The following is a 20,470-nucleotide window of genomic DNA, read 5'->3' as shown; positions in this document are numbered from 1 at the left end:
AATTAATTTAATCAGAGATTTAAGAGCAACCATCGTATTTTTTAAATCTAGTTTTGAAAATATTATTTCTTCATTTTTTTTTTTAACCGTGGTAATATCTTTAATAAACTTTGTATATTCTAGGGTTATCATTTCCAATAATTAATAGGTGTTAATTTCATATGTACAGTGTGTCCCCCGAAGAAACGAATATATTCAGAACGTTCTACTAGTGAAAATAATGAAAAAAATTCATACAAATAAACATTGGTCCGGAAACACTTTGTTTTCGAGTTATGGCTAGCGAAAGATTTCGTTTGGAATTCAGCTATTCTAATAAAAAGAAGCCCTACTATAATTTTTGGGACTCAAATTAAGAAATAAAGTTGGTGGTTTCCTATGTAATTTGAGCTGGGAAATAGGATAAAATAGCTTTCAGAACTACAACTCCAGTAGTTTTTAATATTGTGGTAGACCAATCGATTGCTCATCATGATCACCTGACTTAACGCTACTAGATTACTTCATTTAGGGCCATATGAAAATTATAGTAAACCAAAGTATTACGGATAGCGAGAGATTTTGCCCGGATTTCAGTTCCTCTAATAAAAAGAAGCCCTACAGTAATTTTTTGTACCCAAATTAAAGAGTAAAGTTAACGGTTTCTTATGTAATTTAAGTTGGGAAATACCACGAACCAGGCCCTAGAACTGTAACTTGATTAGTTTTTAAGATATTTGTCGTAAAACACAAAATTGTTTGTCGAAAAACAATTTTTTAGGTTTATAGTGTAATAGTTGTGTTAAATGACCAATAAATGCGAAACGTTTAGTGGAAAAACTTGTAGATAATTGTATTCTAAAAAAATAAAGTAAATATAACCAATGAAGACTTTTAAAAATCGGTTTTTTATTGGAGAAAAACAAAGGAAAAATCATATTATTCTTTCTGTATATTCTTAAATGTTCTTTCTTTACCTAATAAACATTCTTTTTAAATTTTATTTAAGCATTTTTCGTTGTATCAGTATTTCTGAATGAAAGGATTATTTCTAACGTGTTCATTTTCTGTTGAACGCCAAGTAAATCATCGTTTAATGATGAACATCGTATGATTCAGCATATTCAGCGTAACCCAGGCACTAGTACAAGGCCAATTCATATCGCACTAGTTTATCAAAAAACAAAGTGTAAAGCATCCTAAAAAAAAGAAAATCTTTATTCTTTCCGCCTGCAGAAGTTTCAGAATTTGCGGTCGACAGATTACCTCCAGCTGTTAAATTTGTGTCATTGGCTGATAAGGTAATTCAATTTTATTTACTGATGAAGCCATTTTTATGAGAAATGTAGTCTTCACTTCTAATAAGAGTCATTTATGGAGCAAAAACAATCCGTATGATATTGTAGAAACTAGTTTCTAACATAGATTCCACTTTACTGTTTGGTGTGACATTATTTATGACAAAATTCTGGGACCGTTTGTTTTCAATAAAAAACCTTACGGGAGATGCATAAATTCATTTCTTGAAAAATAATTTTCTGGCCTTTTTTTGAGGATGTACAAACTAAATTTCAAATGATTTTCCAGTACGATGGTGCAACGCCACGTTTTTCTTTAGTAGCTAGAAATCACAGTAATTCTAATTTATTAAACTGGATTCGACGTGGTGGACCAATAGATTGGCCACCACGATCATCTTACAACGCCGTTAGATGACTTTATTTGGGGACCGTATGAAAACGATATTATACCAAGGAAAAATTAATATTAAAGAAAAATTCATTAAAATACGAAATATTATTGAATTTATACGAAAAGATCCTGAGATGATACGGAAAGCCATCGAAAATATTTTACGTCGGGCAAAGTTGCTGTGTACATTGTGAAGGTGGGAATTTCGAACAATTTCTGTATCTGAGGTTTATTATTCTGTTACCATTTATCATTTCAAGTATTTTTTTTTGTTCTGTTAAGAAATAATGTTTATTAGGTACAGAAAGATTAATATGATTTTCTGTCTATTTTTCGTCTGTTTTGCTTCAATAAAAGACAGATTTAAAAAAATATTTATTTACTTTTTTATTGGCTGTATTTACATTAATTTTCTGGAAATTAAATTCTCTACAAGTTTTGTTACTAAATCTTTGGCATTTATTAGTCATATATTGTTAAATGACCAATAAATATGTTGTAGTACAATAGCTTTGTAGCTATTGTACAAAAAATAGCTTTGTAGCTATTGTACTACAAACCTAAAAAAAACTTGTTTTTCGACACCGAATTTTGCGTCTTACGTCGATAGATTTCTTAAAATCTATTTGAGTTGCAGTACTGGATCCTATTTTATCATTTTTCCATCTCAAATTACATAAGAAACCACCAACATTACTTCTTAATTTTGGTCCCAAAAATTACAGTAGGGCTTTTTTTATTAGAAGAACTGGAATCTGGGCGAAATCTTTCGCTAGTCGTATTTCGAAAACAAAGCGTTTCCAGACATGTTCTGAAAGTTTCTCTGTTTTTTCGTGGGACACTTTGTGTGTCCCACGAAAAAACTTGAAAAAATGGTAACAGAAAAATGCATATTTTTTTAATGATATTTTTTTGTAATGAACAGACAAAAAAAAAAAGAATAATGAAAAAATAGGATTGGAAGTTTGTACTTGTGTAGTTGCGAAAATAAAAAAAGATTTTTTAATTTAAAATATGATTAATATTTTAATTTTTTTTTTTAATTTACTTTGTTAAAAACCAAACAAGGGGTATTATTAATACGAACTAAAAATAGAGTGACATTATATGAAATTATCTTTTCAGGTATATCCTCAATAAAATATACATTTTTTTTTTAATTTGTAATTAACTATTAAGTGAATGTATAGAAACAATTAATTATAACTTCGCGTGCATGTTTTTGTGTTATATGCAATCTCGTGAGGGACATCAGTTTCATTGCAAAAGTAAATTTCCGTTTTATTCTTTTTTTTTCCTCTCTTTTTTCTTTATAAAATTATGTAAACCATTAATCGGTTGGATAATATCCAACAGGATCTTCAAAAATATATTATATTTATTGATGGTAATATAATTTAAACTCAAATATTATCTAATAAATTAGTTCAGTTAGAATTAAATTATATCGATTATAATGGTTGTCAACTGATAATAATTAATGTATTGTAATTACAGGTAAGGTTTTATTTTTAAATCATTATTATCAATTTATGTTCTATTGTCTAAAAATTATAGTTTTACTTCATTATATCTCTCCCCTTCCACCCTTCACTTAGTCAATTCCCTGAATCATTGATGTTCTATATTAATTCATTCCGTAAATATTGAGTTTATTCCTTCAGATGCTACTTCACTTTTTTTTATATCCTAATTCTTTTCTATATACTAAAACTTCTGAATTCTTAAATAATAATTTATGGATAAATTAGAGATAGATGCATGGAATTCTTTTCGTTTCGGTCAACGTTTATTTGATCAGCATTTTATTATTCTTCTTTTTGTTCTGTTTCACTTTTTTATTCTATCGCATTTAAATTTTCTGTTATCTGTATTACACAGTTTAATCATTATCTGTATATAGAATTTTTATGCTTTAGATTATGGTATATTACTATATTAACAAAATCTGTTGTCTCAATATACGCCCCACCGACTTAATTCATCTATTTACAAGATTTTTCTATAGATCTCTATACTTTATTTATCTTAAGATCTCTTCGTTTTAGATTTTATAAACAAATTACTTTATTCTCCTTAATTAGTGAAATATGTTTCTTTAGTAAAGTACAAGGTAGCAAACAATTTTTAAACGATTTTTTTGTAGGTTTTAATTATTAATATTTAATGATTTTTAAGATTTAAAGATTTTAAATATCTCAATTTTTAGTTTTAGATTTAATAGAACTGAAAGTTGTAGTTATTAATATTATAAAATAAATTTTCTTAAAAAAAAAAAAATAATAATAAAGTTGGCTTTACAAAAAAAAACATCCCTTTCGGAACGCCGGAAGACGGAGGTAGATTTCATCAGTGCTAAGTAGGGGATAAAAAGGATTTTCACCTTAAAGTTAAGAAAAACTTCACGATTACTCAATACGACAATGGTTGCATGTGAAAAAATTTTAACATGTTTAGCATACGACAAGTCCCATCTTTTTAGGATTCCAGCAAAATTTTGGTCATCCCTTGCCGTAAGGATTGGTCTAATCAAAAATTGTTTCAGACAAAAGTTTTAGGTAATGTTTAGAGGACTAATGGACCCTATTTAAACCGATTCGATACTGCGCCTACTGAGCGAGTATGATTCTTTTTTGTCTTCAAAATCCCATTTTTTCCATCCCCTGGGCCAATGGTTGGTAATATCAAAAAACATTACTTAGATAAGTTTTAGCCCTAATCCAAAGAATAGTAGGAACTTTAAACGAATTCGCTATTTTAATTAATAAAAAAGTTATAGCAATTTTTTTCGAAAAAGCCCCATTTCCACACCCACGGTCCAATTTTGGCTGTTAACGAACTCGATCGAGATTTTCTGACGAGTTTTTTTTAAGGAACAATTTGAAAGTGATTGGCGCAAACTTACGGCAAGTAACGTATCCACAAGAAAGTGAAATATATATGTATAAATGTATATATAAACTTTTGATATGTCGGTGGTTTTGGAGTCTGGGGGATGTGAAACGCGAAGATATGTCGTAATTTGCCGAAAGTCGAAATCATGGTACCCATTACATTATTAACTATTAACCCATTACAGTATTAACTTAATACCATCAGTTTATTGCCGACTCCAAAGTAATCAAAATTACAAGAAGATTTGAAAAAGTTTTTTTTAATGCTTTTAGTTTCGTATTTATTTTAAAATGCATATACCATTAAAAGAAACTGCCTATATTAAAAGAAAACTTGCGTAGTTCTGCGCAAGAATTCAGACTTTTCATTACTTGAAAATATTTAATATCTAATATGAAGTTACATTTTTCATTAACTTGCCCGCTTAAATTTTTTTGACCTTAAATTCAGCGTAATTCAACCAATCTTCATCAAATTTCCATATGCACAATTTCAGATACACTGCTACAGCACATCTAAATTTTAATGAAATTGATCTCTTAGTTATGCAGATTTTTGAGCTACACAGGTTTATACGTAGGCCTTTAAATATATACATATATATATAAGGAAATCACAATTTAAGAATGGTATTTTCGTATTCCGTATATCTCAAAACGTGAAGAAAATTCATTTTCACCTCCCATTTCCACCAGGCGACCTAAACTAATAACGTACTTTTCATAAAATGTCGGTAAAAAACTGTTCTCAAAACCTCAAACACAAGAAACCTGCAGAGTAGAGTGCAAAAAACTACCGATTTATTTATTTATGTATTTATTGTTTTTCTAAAATATTTAATTCTTTTGTTTTCTAATACCAATTTTTTTAGTTTAATGCTACATTTTAATATGTTTTAGTTTTAATAAACTTCGAAATTCTAACGTCTATATTTAGTTTCTGTTGACTTTATTCGTATAATTTTACTCAGAATCAAATTGTCTACAAGTTTTGTTTAAAACGTATACGTGTTATTACCCATTTAACAAAGTTATTTCACTCTAAACATAAAACAGTGTGTTTTCGACCCAAAATATTATTGTATTTTGCCCAGATTTCTCAAAAACAATTCGGGGATCTATTTTTTTCAATTTTTCCATTTAAAACCACTCATTTTTCTCTGATTTCATTTAAAACTATTAAATTTACCCCTTTGGTTCCCAAGAATTACAGTCTTTTCTTAATTTTACCGAAGGCGTAGAGATCAGGGCAAAATCTTTCGCCCGCTGACACTCGCTAATAAAGAGTTTTCGAACATATGTTTATATGAACTTTTATTTTTATTTTCATTAGTAGAAAAAGTCCTGAAAATTTTTTGTATTCTCCTTGAATCACTCTATATAAGGAAAATTATGATCAGTAAAAAAAAAAACATCAACTTACGAGTTTTTAACAAATCTTCAGTCTTTAACACCCTAAGGAGTTCAACCAAAAACACAAACTTTTTTCTGGATTGATATATGTGTATGTACGTTCGAACACATGATTATACGTCCCATTATTTTTCCCTAAATATATTCAGACTGAATGAACCGATTTTATTCAAAGTTGATCATTAGAAAATTATAAAAAGGGTATTCATTGTATTAATATTTGAACAAATTTTTCGAGGGATTATGGAAATTTGGCTATTTTTTAATTTTCGCCTTTTTTTTAGTTTGGGGATTTCCCAAAAACCTTTCTCAGTAAAGAATATAGTTCTTAAGTAATACACAAAATTTCAGCAAAAATTTGTAAAATTTTTATCCCATCACTGAAAATTTCAAATAAACAATTGTAGGTTTTTTTTATTTTTAGAATATCTCTTTCGGAAGTAGTAATACGTTTAAATTAATTACACAAGGATACTTAACACAATTTCCTGTTACACAAATCTGAAAACTTTTTTTGACATTCGAGTACTTAATCCAGTTTGAAAATATTTAGCGATGAATAAAAGTAAAGTTTTAAAATTGTTTAAATCAGTTTATATTGAAATTGTATATATATATATATATATATATATATCCTCCTCTATGAATCATGAGACCTTGCCGTTGGTGAGGGGGCTTGAGTGCTCAGGGATACAGAGTAGCTGGACCGAAGGTGCAACCATATCGGAGAGGTATCTGTTGAGAGCCAGACTAAGGAATGATTCCTGAAAGAGGGCAGCAGCTCTTTCAGTAGTTGTTAGGGGCGTGAGTCACAATGACTTAAACGGCCGTATCAACATCACTCAGTCCTCTGAGTACTGCGCAGCTGAAAGCAATGGAAAACTACAGCTGCTTTTTTCCAAGAAAATGTGGCTCTCTGCATTTTCACATAGCAACAATGGAGGCGCCTTCCTTGGTAAAATATTCCGGAGGTAAAATAGTCCCCCGTTCGGATCTCCGGGTGGGGACTACTAAGGAAGGGGTCACCAGAAAATTAAAAAATAACATTCTACGAGTCGGAGCGTGGAATGTTAGAAGCTTAAAAAAGGTTGGTAGGCTAGAAAATTTAAAAAGGGAAATGGATAGGGTGAATGTGGATATAGTAGGAATTAGTGAGGTTCGGTGGGAAGAGGAAGGCGACTTTTGGTCAGGTGATTTTAGAGTAATTAACTCAGCGTCAAATAATGGGCAGGCAGGAGTAGGTTTCGTGATGAACAAGAAGATAGGGAGGAGAGTGGAGTATTTCAAAACGCATAGCGATAGAATCATTGTAATAAGGATAAAATCAAAACCTAAACCGACAACGATTGTTAACGTTTATATGCCTACAAGCGCCCATGATGATGATGAGGTAGAGTGTGTATACGAAGAGATTGATGAAGCAATTAAACACGTAAAGGGAGATGAAAATTTAATAATAGTTGGAGATTGGAATGCAAGCATTGGAAAAGGCAAGGAAGGAAATATAGTGGGTGAATACGGGCTGGGCAAAAGGAATGAAAGAGGGGACCGACTTATAGAGTTTTGCACGAAGTATAATTTAGTAATTGCCAACACCCAATTTAAAAATCATAATAGAAGAATATACACTTGGAAAAAGCCAGGCGATACTGGAAGGTATCAGATAGATTATATCATGGTTAAGCAAAGATTTAGAAATCAACTCGTTGACTGCAAAACTTACCCTGGAGCAGACATTGATAGCGACCATAATTTGGTGATAATGAAATGTAGATTGGGGTTTAAAAACCTGAAGAAAAGTTGTCAGATGAATCGGTGGAATTTAGAGAAGCTTGAGGAAGAGGAGGTAAAGAAGATTTTTGAGGAGGACATCGCAAGAGGTCTGAGTAAAAAAGATATGGTAGAAAATGTAGAAGAAGAATGGGAGAATGTTAAAAAGGAAATTCTTAAATCAGCTGAAGCAAACTTAGGCGGGATAAAGAGAACTGGTAGAAAACCTTGGGTTTCAGACGATATATTGCAGCTGATGTATGAACGTAGAAAATATAAGAATGCTAATGATGAAGAAAGTAAAAGGAACTATCGGCAATTAAGAAATGCTATAAATAGGAAATGCAAACTGGCGAAAGAAGAGTGGATTAAAGAAAAGTGTTCAGAAGTGGAAAGAGAAATGAACATTGGTAAAATTGACGGAGCATACAGGAAAGTTAAGGAAAATTTTGGGGTACATAAATTAAAATCTAATAATGTGTTAAACAAAGATGGTACACCAATATATAATACGAAAGGTAAAGTCGATAGATGGGTGGAATATATTGAAGAGTTATACGGAGGAAATGAATTAGAAAATGGTGTTATAGAGGAAGAAGAGGAAGTTGAGGAGGATGAAATGGGAGAAACAATACTGAGATCTGAATTTAAGAGAGCATTAAAAGATTTAAATGGCAGAAAGGCTCCTGGAATAGACGGAATACCTGTAGAATTACTGCGCAGTGCAGGTGAGGAAGCGATTGATAGATTATACAAACTGGTGTGTAATATTTATGAAAAAGGGGAATTTCCGTCAGACTTCAAAAAAAGTGTTATAGTTATGATACCAAAGAAAGCAGGGGCAGATAAATGTGAAGAATACAGAACAATTAGTTTAACTAGTCATGCATCAAAAATCTTAACTAGAATTTTATACAGAAGAATTGAGAGGAGAGTGGAAGAAGTGTTAGGAGAAGACCAATTTGGTTTCAGGAAAAGTATAGGGACAAGGGAAGCAATTTTAGGCCTCAGATTAATAGTAGAAGGAAGATTAAAGAAAAACAAACCAACATACTTGGCGTTTATAGACCTAGAAAAGGCTTTCGGTAACGTAGATTGGAATAAAATGTTCAGCATTTTAAAAAAATTAGGGTTCAAATACAGAGATAGAAGAACAATTGCTAACATGTACAGGAACCAAACAGCAACAATAACAATTGAAGAACATAAGAAAGAAGCCCTAATAAGAAAGGGAGTCCGACAAGGATGTTCCCTATCTCCGTTACTTTTTAATCTTTACATGGAACTAGCAGTTAATGATGTTAAAGAACAATTTAGATTCGGAGTAACAGTACAAGGTGAAAAGATAAAGATGCTACGATTTGCTGATGATATAGTAATTCTAGCCGAGAGTAAAAAGGATTTAGAAGAAACAATGAACGGCATAGATGAAGTCCTACGCAAGAACTATCGCATGAAAATAAACAAGAACAAAAGAAAAGTAATGAAATGTAGTAGAAATAACAAAGATGGACCACTGAATGTGAAAATAGGAGGAGAAAAGATTATGGAGGTAGAAGAATTTTGTTATTTGGGAAGTAAAATTACTAAAGATGGACGAAGCAGGAGCGATATAAAATGCCGAATAGCACAAGCTAAACGAGCCTTCAGTAAGAAATATAATTTGTTTACATCAAAAATTAATTTAAATGTCAGGAAAAGATTTTTGAAAGTATATGTTTGGAGTGTCGCTTTATATGGAAGTGAAACTTGGACAATCGGAGTATCTGAGAAGAAAAGATTAGAAGCTTTTGAAATGTGGTGCTATAGGAGAATGTTAAAAATCAGATGGGTGGATAAAGTGACAAATGAAGAGGTATTGCGGCAAATAGATGAAGAAAGAAGCATTTGGAAGAATATAGTTAAAAGAAGAGACAGACTTATAGGCCACATACTAAGGCATCCTGGAATAGTCGCTTTAATATTGGAAGGACAGGTAGAAGGGAAAAATTGTGTAGGCAGGCCACGTTTGGAGTATGTAAAACAAATTGTTGGGGATGTAGGATGTAGAGGGTATACTGAAATGAAACGACTAGCACTAGATAGGGAATCTTGGAGAGCTGCATCAAACCAGTCAAATGACTGAAGACAAAAAAAAAAAAATATATATATATATGAATGTTTTTAAATCATGAAGAATCAGCTTAATTTTTAGATAAGTTATAAAAGATTTGAACCCAAAACCTCAAATTTTACATTTATAATGAATCTATATAAAGCCTTTAATGTGTTACTTTGGTTCTTCGTTGTTGTTCTACTTGTTATTGTGTTCTGTGATGGTTGGGTTTCAATTAACTACAAATCTCAAGATTGGTCGACGTGAGACTGTGCAAGAATTCATTTACATTCATACGTATCATCCTCATTCATCCTCTGAAGTAATACCTTACGGTGGTTCTGGAGGCTAAAACAGTAAAGGAAGAATGTTTGCTTTAAACTAATCGTGGAAATTTAGAAAAATGGTTGGAGCATATTTGAGCCCTATTTTTGCAACTCATTGTAGAGATAAAATTTGGTTCTTTAAAAAAAAAAAATGTAAATGTTTTGCCAGTATTCTAACGCTTTTTCAATGTCGGAATATATAGGAAGTCCGTCGCCACTTTTAATATTTTGTTTTAACTTACTAACCTAGTTAAATTTTATAAATAATTTTCTTAAATTTTCATGTGAAATAGCTTTTATACCAGAATTGAATTTCTTTTTTTTTTTGCCTTCGGTCATTTGACTCGTTAGATGCAGCTCTCCAAGATTCCCTATCTAGTGCTATTCGTTTCATTTCAGTATACCCTCATCCTACATGTACATCCTACATCCCTAACAATTTGTTTTATATATTCCAAACGTGGCCTGCCTACACAATTTTTTCCTTCTACCTGTCCTTCCAATATTAAAGCGACTATTCCAGGATGCCTTAGTATGTGGCCTATAAGTCTGTCTCTTCTTTTAACTATATTTTTCCAAATGCTTCTTTCTTCATCTATTTGCCGCAATACCTCTTCATTTGTCACTTTATCCACCCATCTGATTTTTAACATTCTCCTATAGCACCGCATTTCAAAAGCTTCTAATCTTTTCTTCTCAGATACTCCGATCGTCCAAGTTTCACTTCCATATAAAGCGACACTCCAAACATACACTTTCAAAAATCTTTTCCTGACATTTAAATTAATTTTTGATGTAAACAGATTATATTTCTTACTGAAGGCTCGTTTGGCTTGTGCTATTCGGCATTTTATATCGCTCCTGCTTCGTCCATCTTTAGTAATTTTACTTCCCAAATAACAAAATTCTTCTACCTCCATAATCTTTTCTCCTCCTATTTTCACATTCAGTGGTCCATCTTTGTTATTTCTACTACATTTCATTACTTTTGTTTTGTTCTTGTTTATTTTCATGCGATAGTTCTTGCGTAGGACTTCATCTATGCCGTTCATTGTTTCTTCTAAATCCTTTTTACTCTCGGCTAGAATTACTATATCATCAGCAAATCGTAGCATCTTTATCTATTTATCTTGTACTGTTACTCCGAATCTAAATTGTTCTTTAACATCATTAACTGCTAGTTCCACGTAAAGATTAAAAAGTAACGGAGATAGGGAACATCCTTGTCGGGCTCCCTTTCTTATTACGGCTTCTTTCTTATGTTCTTCAATTGTCACTGTTGCTGTTTGGTTCCTGTACATGTTAGCAATTGTTCTTCTATCTCTGTATTTGAACCCTAATTTTTTTAAAATGCTGAACATTTTATTCCAGTCTAGGTTATCGAATGCCTTTTCTAGGTCTATAAACACCAAGTATGTCGGTTTGTTTTTCTTTAATCTTCCTTCTACTATTAATCTGAGGCCTAAAATTGCTTCCCTTGTCCCTATACTTTTCCTGAAACCAAACTGGTCTTCTCATAACACTTCCTCCACTCTCCTCTTAATTCTTCTGTATAGAATTCTAGTTAAGATTTTTGATGCATCACTAGAATTGAATTAGGCTATTTATTATTATACTTTAATATTCTAATATTAAATAATGATAACGACAAAATTCATCCGGGAGGATACATTAATTACTTGTTTAAAAAACCCTTACAGTTATTTGAAAAAAAAAAGTTAGAATTGTAACACTGTAGGAATTTTCTCTAGGAAAAAATAAAAATAAAAATTGGTCTACTTGGAAAAGCGACAGAAAAAAGTAAATTAACTAAAAAATAAGACTAACATAAACCAAGCTATGTTTTATGTTATAAAATAAATAGCTAGAAATTTCTAGAGCATTTGAATCCGCTTTAATAGAAGTAAATAAATTTTTATTGACATTTAGCTACCTATTGGTACCATTTGTGTTGAGGTCATCAAATTAACGGTTCTTTCTTTATTTGGGAAGTCTGTCAGTTTTATTAAAGTAATAATAATAATAATAATAATAATAATAACAATGAGTAACTTAAAAAACCACACATAACTGTACATCCGCTCCTATATACAAAGCAGAATTTAATGTAACCTTAACCATGACTAGTGGTCAATGCAAACGATCGAAAAATTTAATTTAGATCACTCCAATTACAAACGATTATGTCATTAGCAATAAAAATAAAATAAAAGAAAAAGAAAAATGTTTGTAGTCAGCTTTAAAATCTGTTCTATCATTAAGTTATATCTAAAAAGTAAATGTAGAAAAATTTTCCTGTTTTAGCAAAGAAATATCAATAAAAGCTTCAGTATCACACTTCACTGTAACGAAAGGGTTTTTTGTTTACTGATATGCAAATACCAGTAAAAAAAATTACTAACGAAGTTTTGTCTGTTATCAAAATAGAAAAATAAATTATAATTTTTATTTAATGTACGCTAAATACTATTTTTTTTTACACAAATTTAGTCACGTAAATGAAAATTTCTTTATGAGAAATATTGTATTTTACCCATGCAGATACAACAGTAAAAATCTTGACTTTTTCTTTGATAAGAAGTTTTGAGAAATAATGTTTAAAAAATTACTAATATTTTTTTTTAGTTTTAAAAAAATTTTAATTTTTTTTTGTATTGCAAATTGTAATAAAAAGATGTTAGGAATAGATAATTCCTTGTAAAATATATATTAGGTTTTTATTGTCATTGTGGGCAATCATTTGTCATTGACTGCACAACAAAAATCTGATGTGGACACCACATGACTTAATTGTACGTCATTAAATTACATATACACATTTTTTTTAAATGAAAAGTACATAACATTTTATTTCATTAATAAATTCTGATATTTTTTCATGTTTTTTTTTTTATTGTTATTATTGAATTATTATTTATCATAATAAAACATTTTTACAACCAGAGGTTAACAATTATTAATAAATCAAATTTAATTTTAACAAAAGGAGAAAAATCTGATTCGAACCGATGTGCCTTTCCTTATAAGATCCAAATACTTCATTAATTAAAATTTCATTTGGCTATAACTCTGGAACCAATGAAAATAAGTACACATATGATATGTCGTTGAAAAGCTCTCAATGAGGGTTTATTACTAAGTTAAATAAAAGTCCAGAGTCCAATTTTTTTTTATTTTGGGCTTTTTTGGACAGTCTTGGTTCAGTCGATTGCAATCAAAAGGGGAGGTGCCCAACTAGATGTTACAACAGTCCTAAATCCAAAATTTCAACTTCCTACGGCTAATCGTTTTTTAGTTATGCGAGATAAACACGTACATACATACGTACGTACGTACAGACGTCACGCTGAAACTAGTGAAAATAGATTCAGGGGTGGTCAAAATGGATATTTCCGTTGAAATCTGAAATACCGAAAATTTTCGCGATCGCAATACCTCCTTTACTTCGTACAAGGAAGTAAAAATCAACCCGAGTCGCCAAATAATGTTAAAACTCTATTTAAGGAAGTAAAAATCAACCCGAGTCACCAAATAATGTTAAAACTCTATTTAAACATTAAATATCTGTTCTAAACAAGAGATATTTTTCATTACTGTAACAGGTACTCTTGAAGAATATTAGTTAGTCAATCTGTTTCCTTTATATGTAGAAATTTGTCTCTGAATGTGTTTCTGATTATACGAGAGTTTTTACTTTTATCCTGATGTGACAACAATTTATTTTTGTATAAACTTCCGTTTGAAAAGATGTTAATTCTTTTACAAAAGCATACAGAGGGGGTGAATTGGTCAAAAGGAAACTTTGAAGCGTGAATGTAAAGATTCGTGAATGTTCGATGTTCATCCAGTGTCTTCCGTCATGGTAGCCCGCACCAATTGATAATTCATAATAAATCTCATGTCCACATACCATTTAGCGATTATAAATAATAATATCATCGCTAATAAACAAACATTAAAATCACAACACGATCCAAAAAACAAGAGATAAACTATTGATTAAAGATTAAAAATCACTCCCAAAAGAAAATAATTCTGACAAACATTCCTTTTTAATTGTTTTGACAGATTAAAGAACGTGTGGATGACAATTTTATTTATAGTATAATCTTTTTTTTCGATATCATTTAAATCGGTTCAGTCGTTGAGCTACTACGGTGGAATATACATACATACATCCTAAATACATTACACTTCTTTTTGGGTAAAAAATATTTCAAGGACACGTACAGTTTTATTAATGTCATTATCACATTAACATACAAATGAAACTATACAGATCACATTAATAATGACAACTTTTCATAAGTAAAAGACGCCTCGCACGAGGTGTGAGGCGTCACCTCACCACTAGACTCACACGCAGTCCCACGGGAAGACTATTATTGTTAAACAGAATTTTTTTTAAATTTATTTTATATTATTTTATTTAACATAAATGTAATACTATTATTTTTGTAATATTATTCATTCGAATCCTTCAGTCCAAAATCAGCTCAAACAGCGAAAAGAGGCTCACAGTTCATTCATTCGATTCATTAAAGTTTGTACTTCAACCGGGGTAAATAGAATATGACACTCCCGATAACGTACGGATTCCAAAGCGGGATCATAAATTTAAATCGGTTCAGCCGTTCAGCTGCTACGGTGGAACAAACATACTTACATACACCCTAATCACATTATACTCTTTTCTGGACAGTCGTATAAAAAAGACGACAAAGAATTGCGAAACTTTCCCGGCCCGTCCCCTACGTTTAACAAATTTTAAAACGGAAATAATATAATAAAATAAAGTAAAATGTATTTAATTTTAAATAAAATTCGTAAATAATATTATTGTTATTTGGATTTTAATAATAAAAAAGAAATTTTAAAAAATATTTAGTACCACGAAATTAATAATTTTATTAAATGAAATAATTTTTTTTTTAAATTATGAATATTATTATTAAATATAAATAATTAACGATTAATAATAATAATAAATATAATGTTTTTATTGGTTTGACTGACAAGATAAAGGAAACAGATGTAACCCATAATTGCGAAAAAGATAAAAATTTTCAGTAAAAAAAAAATTATCCCTCGATTAAAAAACGTTTATACCTTTAAAAATATTCAGAATTCAAAGTATATTTAAGAAAAACATAAAAATTACTGATAAAAAATATTGAATCCAGTAGACTTCCTTGACCGAAAACGTTTTATCACCAAAATTATATTGTATTTACAATATAATTACTAAAAAAAACATGGTCAACGCTAAACAGAATGCGAACTCAGCATGGTAGGTGCGCCTATTTCCTGTATAAATGGGGTAAAACACCGACGCCCCTTTGTGAGTGTGGTGAGAATCAAACTGTTAAACACATCACAAGTTTGTCCTAGGACAGCTTATGAAAGGAATCCTGAAGATTTCCTGATGGCGACCCCAGAATCAGTAGCATATATTAATTTGTTAAATTTTTTTTAATTTTTGACTGTAATTGGTGTTGTGTTTTGGTGTCATACGCTAAATAAATAAATACCAAAAAACGTTTTTTATAAAAAAAAAAACTTCCATCCCTTTTGACCTCTTTGCTCGAAATCTACCTCATATAACAATTATAATAACAGCTTCACCTTAAAAAACAGAAAAAAATATCAGAAATCATTAAAAAATCCATTTTTTTTAATGGTACGCAGGACCTCTTTTGTAAAAAGTTCCATGTCGTCAACATTTTTCTTAACTTGATGATATCACCACATAAGTTTGAAGCTTGTGCATGGGTTATGGAAATGGAATTTTTTAGCGTATGAAAAATGCCATACTTAACCGGGCGGGGCCTCCGGATGTAAGGCCGAGACGTTACCGTTCCGCCACGGAGATCGATTAACACTAGATACAACTGGATTTTCAATCTTGAAAAGCAGATTTTAAAAAATATATTATATTTTAAGTACGGATCCCAATCATTCCCCTTGGTTTTTTTGGGGATTAAAGTTTACTTATTGTAATAATTATTTATTTCAATAACTTGGCACGATTTGGTACAATTTTATTCAAAAAGGCTAAAAAACCTTATAGTTTGCAAAAAAAAAATATAGGTATCGTGATGCTCCCTAGTCCGATGGGTGTAAAAAATCAGGACACATTAAGGAGATATATATATATATATATATATATAGCGTCAAATTTCAACTTTTTTGGTTTGCGAGTTTTCAAGATATGGCAAAAACTATGTAGAAATATTGAATATGCCTCACCTCTAAATACGATCGTCTTAAAGCTTTGTAATTTTAAATAGCTTAATTTTCATCTTACTAAATTCAATGTTCTATGACCGCTGCAAATATTAAAAATGGTATAAATTATCTTTCCCCTTTTTTTTATTTTGTCCAAAATTTCATGTCGTAACTGTTCCATTTATAAAAATTTGTTATCCTATTTTCGTAAAATTTTTTATATTGAACCGTTACGAAGATATTAATGAAAATATAGGTCAACATACAAATAGGTACATTTTTGTTGTGTTTTTTTGGATTAAGGAGGTCTTGAAATGTCAAAATTTGCAAAAAACTGATACCCACAATTTTAATCAATTGCTATATTTTCACTTTACATTTATGCTGCTGCAATAGAAATAGTGCTATAGCTGAGAAAGTAATAATATTTTATTATATTCCTTACTTAAACCATTGTGATTTACGCACGTAGATTACTGACCAAAAATGTAATTTACAATGGTCTGTTTTTTGACATTTTTCTTTAATTTATTTTCCTAATGTGTACATTTGTTCAGTGAACTATAAACAATGATTTATTTGACGTGTTAATGAAGTGTAGTCTTGTGCTCAGGCTGACCATCTCTGAGACGTGTGATAGTTAATTAAACCCGAACCACTAAAGTACGCCGGCCTCTGTGGCGCGAGTGGTAGCATCTCGGGCTTTTATCCGGAGGTCCCGGGTTCGAATCCCGGTCAGTTATGGCATTTTCACACACGCTACAAATTGTTCATCTCATCCTCTGAAGTAATACCTAACGGTGGTCCCGTAGGATTAATCACTGAATACACCGGCATCCACTGTCCAATATTGAAATCCGTAGTATAAAAACAACTAACTTTTACTAGGATTTGAAATTCAGAATCTTCGACTTCGGAAATCAGCTGTTAAACAACTAACTGCGACGAAAAGTTAACCACTAGACCAGCCCGAAAGATTTAATAATCCGTCTGAAGATATTCTTTGTTGTTTTGTTATGATCATTGTTTAATATTCAGTAATATATAATTATTATTCTGATATTAAAAGTAATTTAACGTGAAAATTCAAGAAAATTAGTAGATAACACTTCGATTAGTTATTAATAACAAATATAATATTCTTTACATTATAGGAGCTTTAACTCATGTTCGTTAACTAGTAGTATTTTTACATTATACGTTTTGTAACGAACTATTTTTTTTTTTTTTTTTTATACGAACAGTTTTATTTATAGGCCTATCTATTTATCATTAATTAGTCCTATCTATTAAACAAAAAGTGGAAAACATTTTTAAAAAAATGAAGACCAGTTTAAGAAAAAAGCTTAAAGATATATATTTAAAAGGCGACTTTTTAAAGTCAAATAAGAGTAGATTAATAGATTTTGATAGTCTTTATTTTGGCGCTAATTTCAACGCGAAATTGTTTATTAAATTTGTTTATTTTACGCGATTTTTTTTTTATAGTAATTTTTATTCATTTATTATTTTTAAAAATTTATTTTGTTAGGTATGTTTTTATAGCCAAAACTATTTTATTTTATTTACATTATCGATTAAAAAAAATAATATTATTATTATTATTATTATTATTCATTCACCGAAAGTTAAATCACCAAATTAAATTATTTATTTTATTAAAAAAATTAATAATTAATAGTTTATCATAAATTTTAATATTTAATAGTAATATTTTTAAATTTATTTCTGGTCTAATGGTAAAAGTCGTCATTGAAAATCAGCTTATTTCGAAGTCGAGGGTTTTTAGGTCCAAATCTTAATAAAAATAGTTGCTTTTATTAGTATTTGACTAGTAGATCGTGTATACCGGTGTTCTTTTGGGGGTTAGGGTTCAATTAACCGCACATCTCAGGAATGGTCAGCCTAAGTCTGTTCAAGACTTATACGTTACCGGTACATTTACCGTTACACTTCAGTCGCTAATGACTTTAATTGTTGATGCGATTATAAATAAAAAGATAAAAAACTAATTTCTAGAATTTTTTTAATTTAAAAAATAATTATTATTTCTAAATATTTGTAAAAACACAAACTTACCTTTTCCTTTAAAACTCTTTAAAAAGATCACAATCTAAAAATACAATAAATATACTCGTATAATTTAATTTATTAAAAAATTCGGCGTTTTTATGACACAACTTATTTACGAGTACGTATCGTTTACAATGTACGAATACGGTTCGTGATTACTAGTAAGTAATCAGCTTGCAGTTCAGTTGCCGATTACTTTCTGTCATGGAAAGTTATCCACGTTTACCTGTTTAGATACCCCCTCCAATTTTTATCAGAGATTTTGAATCCCCTCTTTCTCATCCCTACTACATTATAATAAATAAACAACGTGTTCGTCATAATAATTGGGAAAACTTTGCCTGCCCTTGACATGGGTTATTTAATATTACTGTACATTTATACTAATATTATTACATAACAAACATGCAAATATGTTGTGTGTGTTTGTGTGTGTGTGTGCGCGCGCGCGCAAGTTTTTAATTATTAATACTGCACGCTTTATTATTTTATTATTATTATTATATTTTTATTTTTTTAATATTTTTTAAAAAGAGGAATTTTTTTATAAATCTTCGCTTTTCCATTTACTCTCTTTATCTAAACGAACTAAACTCTAAAGAACTCTAAAGAAAAAATCGAACTTTCCATAGAATCACGGCAAACGAATAAAAACAGGGTATACTTATTTGTTTCCTTAAAAAAAAAAAAATTACAGGAAGATTTTAAGGCTCATACGTCCTTATGTTATTATTTCTATCTTAAATTGGTATGATATTTTTCATACGCTACGAAGTTCCATTTCTTTATTTCAAACACAAGCTTCAGGCTTATGTGGTGATATCATCAAAACAAAAAAACGATTATTTTTATATATCCTAAGTTGTACATTTACTTCTATTTTATATATATATATATATTTAACAAAAGTGTCTTGGTATATCCCTTTTCCACATTATCTCATTTCTGTTGTAGATCTGATTCGACTTGCTATTCCATGCTGAAAATCTGGTAGAAATGTCTGCCTGTTGCCTGCGGATCTGTGGGGATTGAATGACTCATCTACGAATACTTTAAATTGCTGAACCTTTTTTTTATTTTTCCTGTTTAGCCTCAAAGAATGCACGTTTTTCCCCAAGGAGGCAAATAAATTCAGCTAGTAGGGAGGACCCGCCTTTAGATTTCACATACATTTTTCTTTCTTTTTCCTGTTTAGCCTCCGGGAATTACCGTTTAGATATTACTTCAGAGGATGATGTGTATGAATGTAAATGAAGTGTAGTCTTGTAAAGTCTCAGGAATGGTGTGTGGTTAATTGAAACCCAACCGACAAAGAACACCGGTATCCACAATCTAGTATTCAAATAATCCGTATAAAAATAACTGATTTTATTAGGAATTCAACGCTGGAACTCTCGACTTCCAAATCAGCTGATTTGGAAAGACGCGTTCACCACTAGACTAACCCAGTGGGATAAATTGCTGAACCTAGGTAGATGAATGTTGTATGGTACATTATATTAATGTCGGCACTCTCTAAGGAAGTATTTTTCTGTCTATAAGGGTGAAGACGGCGGGGCAGATCTTTTAATGAAAACTCAGTAGCAGACGGTGTTACAGTTGTGAAAATTTGTATTTAGAATCTTCTTTAAAAACAAATTGACTCATTCTTAACCAGGTCTCAAAAGCGGACAAAGTTTTTCGTGAAAATTCTTTATCTCAGGAACCGAAGGTGTAACAGTCGTCAAAATTGATACTTAAACACTTAATTGAAAATTTAATTATACGCAGTTCACCCTTTTTCAAAAATTCAATTTGAGGGTGGAAAAGCGGAGGGAAATTTTTTCATGAAATTATATGAAGCCCGTTAAATATCGCTGGACTACAAAATCTGCAATTGACAAACTATCCCAGGATGAAGTCTGCTACTAGAGATAATTTGAGAAGAATAGAATCCTTGTCAAAGTAAATAGTCCAATTTGTCAACATCCCTACTAAAACATACCCGTTAAATTATAATA

At 30.5% G+C, this 20,470-nt stretch overlaps 1 protein-coding gene across 1 annotated transcript in view; it reads right to left on the bottom strand.

The window, feature by feature from the left end:
* The window catches only part of LOC142329707 (putative peptidoglycan muropeptide transporter SLC46), a 159,587-nt gene extending 140,904 nt beyond the window's left edge, over positions 1-18,683 (bottom strand). The window contains exon 1 of the mRNA XM_075374420.1: positions 18,477-18,683. The gene's annotated coding sequence lies outside the window, so the exon portion shown is untranslated. The remainder of the gene's footprint in view (positions 1-18,476) is intronic.
* Positions 18,684-20,470: the final 1,787 nt, after the last annotated feature.

This window comes from Lycorma delicatula, chromosome 9 (genome assembly GCF_047948215.1).
Source record: "Lycorma delicatula isolate Av1 chromosome 9, ASM4794821v1, whole genome shotgun sequence".
NCBI lineage: Eukaryota > Metazoa > Arthropoda > Insecta > Hemiptera > Fulgoridae > Lycorma > Lycorma delicatula.
The sequence above is the reverse complement of the archived record's forward strand: the minus strand, read 5'-3'. Positions and strand labels throughout refer to the sequence as shown.